The 12,307-nt window shown below is 48.9% G+C and overlaps 1 long non-coding RNA gene across 1 annotated transcript in view; it reads left to right on the top strand.

Annotated features, from left to right (window-relative positions):
* LOC144576614 (uncharacterized) overlaps window positions 1-12,019 on the top strand; it is a 36,725-nt gene extending 24,706 nt beyond the window's left edge. The window contains exons 2-4 of the long non-coding RNA XR_013518819.1: window positions 1,082-1,249; window positions 3,149-3,267; window positions 11,883-12,019. This is a non-coding gene — a long non-coding RNA (uncharacterized LOC144576614). The remainder of the gene's footprint in view (window positions 1-1,081; window positions 1,250-3,148; window positions 3,268-11,882) is intronic.
* The last annotated feature ends 288 nt before the right edge of the window (window positions 12,020-12,307 follow it).

Genomic DNA, 12,307 nt, shown 5'->3' with positions numbered 1-12,307 from the left:
GGCAGGTTTTGTGCCCATATACACTTTGAAGTAGTCTTAGTTTCATGGTAAAATTCCACCAAGGGCTGTGGCCTGGCACAGGTTAGCATGAACAGCTGTTCCTACCAGCAGGGATGCTATGGGCCAGCTTTGGGAACTTATAATCACAATTTTTATGTTTTAGCAGGTGCCTGAATTCACCTTTAGTCAAAAAACTTCCTGTCAAACCCTTATTGCCACACTGGAATCTTCCAGAAAGAAGTGTCCTTGGGAGATGAAGAGGGGCACATATAAGAGTCAGAGGGCATGAAGCATGGTGATAGTGATGGTGGTGGTGGTGGCGGTGGTGGGGATGGTGATGGTGGGGATGATGGTGATGGTGGTGGTGGTGGCGGAGGTGATGATAGTGATAATGATGGTGGTGGTGGTCTTGGTGGTGGTGGTGGTGGTTATGGTGGTGGTGGTGATGGTGGTGGTGGGGATGGTGATGGTGATGGTGGTGGGGATGGTGATGGTGATGGCGATGGTGGTGGTGGTGATGGTGGTGGTGGTGATGGTGGTGGGGATGATGGTGATGGTGGTGGTGATGATGGTGGTGGTGCTAGTGATGGTGGTGTTGGTGGTGGTGACGATGGTCATGATATTGGTGATGTGGTAATGACAGTGGCGATGATTATGGTGATGGTGATGGTCGTGGGGATGATGGTGATGGTGCTGGTGGAAACGATGATGGTGATGGCGGTGGTGGTTGTAATGGTGGTGATGGGGTGGTGGAAATGATGGTGCTGGTGCTGGTGCTGGTGACGGTGGTAGTGGCAGTGGTAGTGGTGGTGGTGGTGGAAATGATAGTGCTGGTGGTGGTGGTGTAGCAATGGTGATGGTGGTGGAAGTGGTGATGGTGATGGTGGCGGTGGAAGTGATTGTGATGATAGTGGTCATGGTGGTGGTGGTGGAAATAATGATGATAGTGCTGGTGATGGTGGTGTTGGTAGTGGTGGTGATGGTGATGGTGGTGGTGGCGGCGATGGTGGTAGTTTGTTATAAGTAGGGGCATATGTAGCTGGTCCTTCACCCTTCACTTCTTCTTTTCCCACTTTTGCAGTTACATGATATCTGAAGAGGCAGCAGTCATCCTGAAATTTTGAGGTAGCAAGGACAATAATAAAAGATGATTTACTAAGGGAGGCCAACTGCAGTGATGACAGCCTGGGCCCCAGATGCCACAGATGAATGGCTGAGCCAATGCCAACAGAAGCCCACCTCTAAACTGGTAGGTTCTGGAGAAAAATAATCTCTGCTGTTTTAGGCACTGTTGGTCAGCAGGTTTTCTGTTTCTTGCAGTCAAACACAATACTGATGGGACATCCTCCTGGGATGTGAACAATGCCTGCTATCAGAGCACATAGCCGTGAATGTTTGCTGACCTCCTGCTCCTCTCTTTTTATACAACACTCTGTACTTCTGTGATTTGCATTTCTTTACTTACATATTTCATAGTTTTAGATACTTCACAGTACTTATCAGATAATCTCATTATGTGAGGTATTTAGAGGCCTGATTTTCTATTTGTTGTTTCTTTTGATGCCTGCTCCTTATGGCTCACTTCCTCAATGGTTTTCTAATTTTGACCAGCAAGTTCGTGTGTGCTGGTCTTCCTTCTTATCTGTAGGACTTCCTTGTGGCCTGGATTGAGAGAAAGACTGTTACTTCTGCCAGGTGTCCAGGGGGTGTTACCAGCCCAGGAATATTTCTCATGTTAATTTATTGTGTTTTGTGATACCTAGGCTGTGAGGTACAGTACATTTGAACCCCGAACCCTGAACTCTACATGATGTGGACATTGTTTGCAGAGTTTACAAATTCTCAGGAATCATTTTCTTTTTATTCAGCACCCAAGCTAAAACGGACAAGCTTCCTTCTTTTCACTCTTAGTTAGGGTGCAATCTGCTCTTTTACCAAATATGGAGCTTCTTGTGGGTGTCACCTTCTGCAGGGATCTCAGACACAGTTCCCCATCCTGATCTGGCCTATGGGACTTCTTCTCCTATATATATACGGCTGTAAACCCAAGCACCAGTGTACATAAATGGACTCCCATCATCTTTCCAGCTCCACCAGGTATCTGAGATGCTAACACCTATGTAGTCTACTGCTTTCCATGTTTCTTTCCATTTTTGGCCCCGGATATTTACCCTCACTTCTTTTGAACTCTGTTATGCATTTAAAAAGACATTTATTGCTGGGCGTGCTGGCTCACGTCTGTAATCCCAGCACTTTGGGAGGCCGAGGCGGGTGGATCACGAGGTCAAGAGATCGAGACCAACCTGGTCAACATGGTGAAACCCTGTCTCTACTAAAAATACAAAAAATTAGCTGGGCATGGTGGCGTGCCTGTAATCCCAGCTACTCAGGAGGCTGAGGCAGGAGAATTGCCTGAACCCAGGAGGCGGAGGTTGTGGTGAGCCAAGATTGTGCCGTTGCACTCCAGCCTGGGTAACAAGAGCGAGACTTCGTCTGAAAAAAAAAGACATTTATTGTATTTTGTTTTGTACCTATCAGAATCACAAGTCAGGCAGATTTGACACAAAGAGGTAGATTTAAGGATATTCTTCGCATGACTACATCATTATTGATAACAGCCCAGCACCCCTCCCCCGAAGGCAAGAATCCGAGTATTCCCTGGGGGACAGTGAAGGGTTAGCTTCCAAGGGTGGGCCAGGCCTGATTTTGTCATCAGTTTACCACCAGCACTAGCTCAATGCATAGCGGGTAGTAAATGCTCAGTAATTTTGTTGCTGGATTTTGAACTAGGAATTAGCAATTTAATTGCTGCTACGCGTTCACATGTGCCTTACTAAGCTGCATTAAAATTATTTTGTAGGAAAACATTTAATAAAGTGGGAAAATGTTCTTGACATATTTTTAGTTAAAAGAAAAAAATAATAAGAAAGGCAATGTAGGTTGCCTGACAGCTATGTGCAGTACAAGTTCTACTTGGAGAAATAAAATGGTGCAAGAAAAATAGATGAGAAAGATATACATACGAAAACATTAAAAGAGGATATCTTTGGAGTGGGATTACAGATAATTTTTGTTACTTTCTTTATACTTTATATGTTTTTTGATTTTTCATAGACAATATGCATGACTTTTGTAATTTGTTTTAAAGAAGGCAGATAGGGCAACTGCCATCAAAGAGGGACTGCTGCAACCAAGTGACCTCCAGAGCTGACTGCTCCTCGGAAGACCTGGCCTCACTTTCGCTCTCCACACAGTTACTTCTGCTGGGTAAGTCCCAACACCTTCCCTTACCACTGGCCTGGGCATTGGGGCTTATGCAGGAAACATTTTAAAAGAGAAACAATAGCAAGAACAACATTCATAATAGTTACGTAAAAAAAGAACAACATTAATGACAATAGTGAACACATACAAGGTATATCATTCGACAGGACATATGTAATCATTTATATGTATTATTCAGTTAGTCCTCATGACGTAAATTACCCTATTTTATAGATAAGAAGAATGAGGCATATACGTATTGTACTACACGTATAGAAGTCATACTGTTTTCAAATATGTTACTGTATCAGTTAGGATAGGCTAGAATTTGCTGCTGTAACAAGCATCCCCAAATCTCAGCAACTAGAAGCAACATATTTCTCCCTTATATCCCATTGCCATTGTAGATCAGATCTTCTCAACCAAGGGACAACTCAGGCGCTATCTCTTTGTCCCTGCTTTTGCCAAGGCAAGGCGAAAGAGACTAGACTACAAGACCATTGTGAACTGGCTCTTATGATTTTCTCCAGGTAGTGGCATAAGTCATGTCCACTCACTGGCAAAGTGAGTCACCTGACCATACCTACTCAAGAGGCCCAGGGTATGGCCTCCTACCATGTCAGCAAAGGAGACCCAGAGTATTTGAAAAACAGCACAAATGACTACCATAGATATCTAAATTGATCCTTGGAAAATATTATCCTATTTTAGATTAGAATGGCTGATTAGCGGACTTTTCCCAAGAGATCTAGTCAGAAAAAAAGGTGGAGTATAGCACCAGTGCCTGGGTTCCAAGGCCTTAGGCCAGCTGCAGAGTTCTAGGCTGTTCTAGTCTGAGTCATCATGAGCAGAGGAGCCTTGGAAGCAGAGGGAAGCAGTGAGCCCCTAACATCTTGTTTTTTATCCTTTCCACAGTATTTTATTCATTCCAAGAAAAAGGTTCTTGTTGCTCTTATCACAGAGGTAACACTTCCCCAAGTGAAGGAGCCATGATGTTTCACAGCCCAGAGAAGGATGAAAGGGCTTAGTGATGTGATAAGCCAAACCACGGTTCAGCTCCATCTCTAGCTGTGGGACCCGGGCAAACGCCCAAACTTCAGAGCCTCACTTTCCTTATCTATACTTCTAAGGGTTCTTAGGAGGATAAAATTACAGGAGATTACAAGTGCCTGGCGCAAGTAGTCACTCACCAGTATGTTTCTTTCATTTACTCACTGACCCAAATTATTTGACCGTGCGCATGTAACCCTCGGTTTTCTCATTTATATAATAGAGTTCTTAATGGTGGCTACACTTCTCTTATGCCAGTTGTATGAACTGATGCAGGTGCGAACATTTTTTAAAAGCTAAGAGCGGGCCGGGCGCGGTGGCTCACGCCTGTAATCCCAGCACTTTGGGAGGCCGAGGCGGGTGGATCATGAGGTCAAGAGATCGAGACCATCCTGGTCAACATGGTGAAACCCCGTCTCTACTAAAAATACAAAAAATTAGCTGGGCATGGTGGCGCGTGCCTGTAATCCCAGCTACTCGGGAGGCGGAGGCAGGAGAATAGTCTGAACCCAGGAGGCGGAGGTTGCGGTGAGCCGAGATCACGCCATTGCACTCCAGCCTGGGTGACAAGAGCGAAACTCCGTCTCAAAAAAAAAAAAAAAAAAAAAAGCTAAGAGCACTTTAGAAAATGCGAATTTTAGAAAGTACTCATGATAAGTGTAAACACGCTGGACTTCTGGAAGGTGTATCTTAATCAGTAGACTACCGTTTTTGAAACAGAGAGCCACATTTGGCAGGTATATTTTCTCCTCAAGTACAAGATCCAGGCTGGGGGCCATTCCCCATGCAGGGGTGGGGGGGCTCTTCCACCTGACTGGGAGGCGCTCATTGTTCTTGCTGCGGTGGGCGGATCTGACTTTCAGGATCACCATCCAGCAGCAGCTCCGACTTCCAGATTCCGTGGCTGAGCTGCGAATCCGCGCAGGGGAAGGCGCCACTGGCCGGGGATGCTGTGCCACCCGAGCCAGCGCAAGAGGGAAGGGAAAGGCGGAGGGCCAGTGGGGAGGGGTGGGTGGTGTGGCCGGTGGCTCTGCCTTACTCTTCTCTTCCTGGAAGAAAACCTGTGCGCGGCCAGGCTCCCCAGTCCTGGCCCTGAGGGCGCTCTGTGGGTCCTGCGGGCAGCGAGGTGGCCTCTCTTTAACCAGGGACGCGCGCGGGCATCATTGTCTCCCGGGGTGCACATACAGGACGGGCCCTGCTCCAGACCCCCTGCCTTCCTCCACAGGGGGATGGGGGCTGGACTTGGGGGTTCGGGGGGAGAGGGTCTACACCCTGGCTGGGAGCCCCCTCTGGCCGGGACAGTGAAGGCTTGGGGGCTTTCGAGACGGGTTGCCCACGTTGCCCAAACCACGTGTTGGCGTCCCGTGGCCATGAGGATTTTAAAGTTGGAGTTGGGGCTGTGAGGCTGGGCAGGAGGGGTGAGATGGGGCTTGGGTGTCTGGCCTGGCGGTGGTGGGGGAGGAGTGGGGGCTCCTGAGGAGAAGGAGGCTGAGCAGGTTGTGGGGGTGGCCCAGGGGGAGGAAGGCGCCCATGCCCAGGAACAGCCCGAGAGGCTCCAGGATCAGGGGCAGGGGCAGGGCTGGGCGGGGCGGAGCATGAGCTGGAAGGAGGTGGCTGTGGTGGAGACAGGAAAGGGCTGGGAAGGTGAGGACCCGCCCTGGGCCTGGCGTGGAGCCCCGATCCAACCCAGTCCCTGCCTTTTGGCGGCCTGCAGACCCGGGCCTAGGTGCGAATCAGCCTGCACGCGGGGCTCGGGAGGCAAGCTCTTCCTTGAGAGGCAGGACCCTGAGGTTCCAGGAGGACTGGGCTGCCCGCTTGGCACCCAGGTATTTGTTCTAATGAGAGAAGGAATGAACGGGGTGACTCCGTGGGGCTGTGCCAAGGCCGTCCCCTATGGGGCTGTGGTGTGGTGTGGGGTCTGCACACTGAGCCCCGCGGGGTTCCCATCTGGATGAAACCCAGAGGCCTTCTCCCCTGTCCACCAGTCCCATAGCAGCCGGTAGTGCGATGTCCTCTCTGCCCAGCCCTGTCCCTCTGTTCCTGGAAAGCGCATCATCCCCTGGGCAGAGCCCAGGTGAGGGAGAAGCCAACAAAGATCCTGGGGTGCAGGGAAATGTGGGCTGCCCATGTGGAGCCCTCTGAGCAGAGGAAGCAGCAGGGTGGGGACCAAGGCTCGGATCCAGGAAGGGGGCCTTGGTGGTGGTGAGTGGTTTGGCTTTATCCTAAGCCTGAGAGGAAGCCACCAGGGGGTTAAGCAGAGGGAGGACTCCTGTACTGTCCTCTCCTGTTTTTCCTCTTTGGAAAAGGTCTCTGGAAACTAGGTGGGGTGGAGAGGACAGCCATGTGGTTCGCCCTCCAGGTAGGAGCGGGTCTGGTGGGTGAGCAGGGCAGGCCTGGTGGGTGAGGAGGGCCGGCCTGGTGGGTGAGGAGGGCAGGCCTGGTGGGTGAGGAGGGCAGGCCTGGTGGGTGAGGAGGGCAGGCCTGGTGGGTGAGCAGGGCAGGCCTGGTGGGTGAGGTGGGCAGGCCTGGTGGGTGAGCAGGGCAGGCCTGGTGGGTGAGGAGGGCAGGCCTGGTGGGTGAGGAGGGCAGGCCTGGTGGGTGAGGAGGGCAGGTCTGGTGGGTGAGGAGGGCAGGCCTGGTGGGTGAGCAGGGCAGGCCTGGTGGGTGAGGAGGGCAGGCCTGGTGGGTGAGCAGGGCAGGCCTGGTGGGTGAGGAGGGCAGGCCTGGTTGTTGCTGCAGCACAGTGGGGCCTCCTGTGGGCTGGGCACCCACAGGCTGCCACCATGGCACCTCAGCTGGGCTGTTACCTCTCACCCTGGGCCTCTCTGCCTGCCCCAAGACCGGCCCTGTGTGGGACGCTGGGCCACAAGCCCTGCCTATGGTCAGACGGGAAAGTCATGCACTTTTAGGGCCATCAGCGAGGCCAGCGCCAAAGCCAGAATGGAAGGCACAGACTCCAGCTGCTGTGACCCACTCCCCGGCACTGACCCACCATTGAGCTGCTGCCTCCTGGGAAGGCTCCAGCCAGCTCGGTATTTTCAGTGACTCCTTGCCGTAACCCTGTGTTATATGTAAAGTGACTGAAGTTAAAGGACTAACAGAATCTTTTAGAGACCTGGCTAACACGTGACAAAGCAGGCATTGGAATCAGCAGAATTATGTGCCTGCTCCCAACTCCCTGAGGCATGGCGCCCCAGAGGCAGGCCTGCTGCACAGCTGGGGCCTGTTCCACATATGCACGTGTACCCAAATGCTCACACACATGCCCGATCCCCCGACCCTCTTGGACGCGTTAATTCACGTGCATGCCCACAGTTTGCCTGGGTCTTATCCTGCAACACAGGGCTGTGTTTTCTGAGCACACATCCGAACTCCCAGCCACCACCCCAGCCACAGATATTTGCCAGGAAGCTGGACTTGCTCTTCCCTGGAGCCTTCCTTTCTCTGCTCCTTGTTGCCTGGCTTGGCTGACGCAGAGAGCGAGGATTTACAGCGCAGAGGTAAAGAGGTTTTTCCTAATTCGATCTATGTCCAAGCCGTTGTCTGCAGATGCAGCCTCATGGCCACCACATTTTTTACAGATGGTGGCTTGCCAAGAAAAAGAGCCTCTTCTGCCAGCCACCAAGGGGGAGGAGAAATTCCAGGGAAGTTGCACATCGAGGAGGGCCTGGCTCCTGCAGGCCTCCTGTGAGGGCTCCTGCCAGAGGGGCCTTAGGAAGGCAGGGACTGAGAGGTGGAGCTGACCTCCTGCCCAGGATGGGCACAGCCCCCTCTTCATGCCCCCGGGTTCTCCTGGTCTTGGCCCAGCTGGGGAGATGTGCAGCTTCAGGCCATCTACACCTTGTGCTTTCTTTCTTTTTTTTCTTAAAATAATTGTTTTGGTTTTGTGAACAGCCAGGCTGTTCACATGGCTCGAAAGCTAAAAGCTGCCAGTAGCTCCCAGGGAAGGGTTTGCCCTGCCTCTCCACTTGGCCTTCCTCCCAGCTGCGGCCAGTATCACATGACTTTTGCAGGTCCTTTTAGAGATATTTTCTGCACATTCAAGCAAATATGTGCATAAATTCCTCTTTCCCTCCAATTTTGTAGAAAAGATGACACGTGTCATAGGCTTGCTTCATGCTGCTTTTTTCACTCGATGGTGTGACAGTGGAGCCCACTCTGGGCCAGGATATAAGGAATTTGGAGGGCATGGTGCGCGGTGTGGAGGAGTCATATGTCTCTAACCTGTAATGCATCCAGTTGTTCACAGCTTTTAGGGCAGCACCCACTGCATGCCCAGCTCTGTGCTCAGGTCCTGGGGGCTGCTGTTGCTTGGAAAGATTCAGGGAAAGAACAGGGCTTGCTGCTGTACAGCAGCTCAGATGACACTGGGCAAAAGACCCCACATCTGTGTGGGTGAGGCCCAGCTGGACACAGGCAAAATGGGAACGGACAGCAGCTTAGGTCAGGGGTGCATTTCTTACTGACTCTTGCAAGAAGGAGTTATGCTGAAGGAGTGTTGTTATAGGATGTTTATAGTTTTAATAAATTACATTGTTTCCCTTTTATTTTTTATTTTATTTTGTTTTTGAGGTGGAATCTCACTCTGTCACCAAGGCTGAAGTGCAGTGGCGCGATCTCGGCCCACTGCAACCTCCGCCTCTTGGGTTCAAGTGATTCCTCTGCCTCAGCCTCCCAAAGAGCTGGGATTTCAGGTATGTGCCACCGCGCCTGGCTAATTTTGTATTTTTACTAGAGATGGGGTTTCTCCATGTTGGTCAGGCTGGTCTCGAACTCCTGACCTCAAGTGATCTGCCTGCCTTGGCCTCCCAAAGTGTTGGTATTACAGGCATGAGCCACCGCGCCTGGCCCCCTTCTATTTTTAAAGTTTTTGTGGGTACTTAGTAGGTGTAAATATTTATGGGTTAGATGAGATATTTTGATACAGGCATGCAATGCATAATAATTATGTCAGGGTAAATGGGGTATCCATCACCTCAAGTATTTATTTCTTTGTGTTGAAAATAATCCAATTATACTCTTTTAGTTATTTTGAGATATACAATAAATTACTGTTGGCTATAGTCACTCTATTGTGCTATCAAATACTAGATATTATTCACTCTTTCTAACCATATTTTTGTATCCTTTGACCATCCTCACTCCTCCTCCGCAGCCCTTCCCAGTCTCTGGTAACCATCCTTCTACTCTATCTCCGTAAGGTCCAATGTTTTATTTTTTAGCTCCCACAAATGAGTGAGAACATGTGAAGTTTGTCTTTTTGTGCCTGGCTTATTTCACTTCACACGACAACCTCCAGTTCCATTCATGTTGCTGCATAAAGCTCTCCCTCTTGACCCCTCTGCCCCTATGGGATTGGGACTCTCTGCTGTCCTCCTCCATGCTGGTGTCTGTGCGCTATGCTGAGTTCAGGTGACAGTCATGTGGCCTGCACAGTCCATGTGGTGATAGGCTTCCCCACTCACCATGCTCCAATGATCAATCCCTCTACTCGTCCGTCTACAGCAAAGTCACCAGGGGCCGGGCGCGGTGGCTCACACCTGTAATCCTAGCACTATGGGAGGCAGAAGCAGGCAGATCACCTGAGGTCAGGAGCTCAAGGTCAGCCTGGCCAACATGGCAAAACCCTGTCTCTACTAAAAATACAAAAATTAGCCAAGTGTGGTGGCAGGCACTTATAATCCCAGCTACTCAGAAGGCTGAGGCAGGAGAATCGCTTGAACCCAGGAGGTGGAAGTTGCAGTGAGCTGAGCCTGTGCCATTGCACTCCAGCCTGGGAGACAAGAGAGAAACTCCGTCTCAGGAAAAAAAAAAAAAAAAAGGTCACCAGGGCTTCTGGGGACCACTTCACTACCTCCTGTCTCCCTTAGCAGCCCTTCTGTAGTTCAATTCTATGGCTTTCTCTGTTTTCCAAAGCAGAGGAAAGAGAGAACACCAAGATTTCATGAACAGTCACTCTGTGTGCCATAGTGGAGGGAAAACATGGGCTGGGCCACTGGGTAAGGCCAGTGGTAAATTGGTGTTCAGAAATCATGTCATAAAGTCCAATACAATTGTTGAAAGTTGGAAGCAAATTTGAAAACTAATTTCCTGGTGGCCAAAGCAGATCAGCTCAAAACACTCTGACCTGTGAAAACCTGCACTCTTGATTTATGACAAAGCTAGTCAAGCAGTAGGAAAGGAAGGGGTTTTTAATAAATGATGCTGGGATTATTGAGTACCTAAATAGAAGAAACCAAAACAAAGTCCTTGACCCCTGCCTCACACCATCCACAAAAATGTAACTCCAGGTGGATTCAGATTTAAATGAGAAAGGCAAAATAATATAGCTTCAGAAGATAATATGAGTATCAGTGGGGGCTCAACCAGAGAGGCAGAGCCAGTCAGTAATCTGTGTGTGTGTGTGTGTGTGTGTGTGTGTGTGTGTAATTGGCTCATACAATTGTCAGGGCAGGCTAAGGATATGTGAAGTCTGATGGGCAGGCTGTTAGGGGCTGTTTGGAGTGGTGGCTCAGGGAATGCCTAAATCCTTTTAACAAGGCCTTTCAATTAACTGAGTCAGGCCCATTCAGGATAATCTCTCCGCACATTTATTTTAGATGACTTAAGTGCAGTAGTGAGAAGTAGGGGATGAGTGGAACAAGAAGTTCGATCTGTAACTGACTATGAGCAGTAATCTCCCTTTTGATTATCTTAATGTCAACTGACTTGGGACTTTAATCGCATTGCAAAATCTCTTTGCAGCAGCATGAAGGCCAGGGCTTGAGTATGTAACTGGAGAAAGCATGTGCATGCCTGAAAGGACACTGTTTCCCTGTGTCCTCCTGCTCTCAGTAGAGAATACCTCTTGTTGCCCATTCTAGCCCTGTACCCTTGCTAACTGAAAGCAGGCTAGAAAGGGCATTCCAGGGAAATATAGTCCAGCCTAGGCAAGGTCACACATTAGAAACTCATCTGAATAGGAAAATATCTTTATGACTTTGGAGTAAGGAGAGACTTCTTAAGCAAGATATAAAAAACACAATCCATAAAGAAAAGGACTAATAATTTAGGCTCTGCTAAAATTAAGAAAGTTTATTTATCAAAGCGACCATTAAGAGTGTACAAAAGCAATGTAGGAATGGGAGAATGTGTTTGCAGCACATATAACTGACAAGAGACTCATATCTAGACTATAGAAACAGTTCTTACAAATCAATAAGAAAAACTAAAACAAAAAAACAAAAAACAACAGAAAATTGTGAAAGAGACTTGAATAGGTACTTTGTGAAAAAATTAATGGCCAGTAAACACATGAAAAAGTGTTCAACCTCAGTCAGAGAAGTACAAATTAAAACCACAGTGAGATTCCTGTGGTAGCATTAAAATATGTCCACAACTTCTTCAGTACTCTTCATTTCAATAGGTGAAACTTAATTCCCCTTTCCTTGAGTGTGGCTAGACATGAGTGATTCACCTTAATGAAAGGATAAGGCAAAAGTAATGGTGTATCACTTGCAACACTAGGTCATGAGACAATGTGGCATCTCTTTCTCTTTCTCTCTCTTTCCCTTGTCCCTCTCTCTCAGAGCACTTGTTGATGCTATCTCATGAGGACAGTCAAGCAGACCTGCTAAGAGGTGCATACAGCAAGGAACTGAGGTTTCTTGCCATCATATCATGTGAGTGAGCCATCTTGGAAGCGAATCCTACAGCCCCAGTCGAGCCTTCAGATGACAGCAGCCCTGGCTGACATCTTGAGTGAAACCTCAAGACAAGCCACTCCTGGCTTTCTGGCTCATAGAAACCTTGAAATAATAAGTGTATGTTGTTTTAGGCCACTGCATTATGAGCATAATTTGTTATAAAATACTTGATAAGTAACACACTACCTTTACTCACTGGAATATCTAATATTAAGAAATTTGATAGTAATGAGTGTTGATGAGAATGTGAAGCTGCTGAAATTCTCATGGATTGCTGCTGGAAATGTAAGCTGGAACAATCATTTTGT

This window comes from Callithrix jacchus, chromosome 6 (assembly GCF_049354715.1).
Source record: "Callithrix jacchus isolate 240 chromosome 6, calJac240_pri, whole genome shotgun sequence".
NCBI lineage: Eukaryota > Metazoa > Chordata > Mammalia > Primates > Cebidae > Callithrix > Callithrix jacchus.
This window is presented reverse-complemented; position numbering and strand designations above follow the sequence as displayed.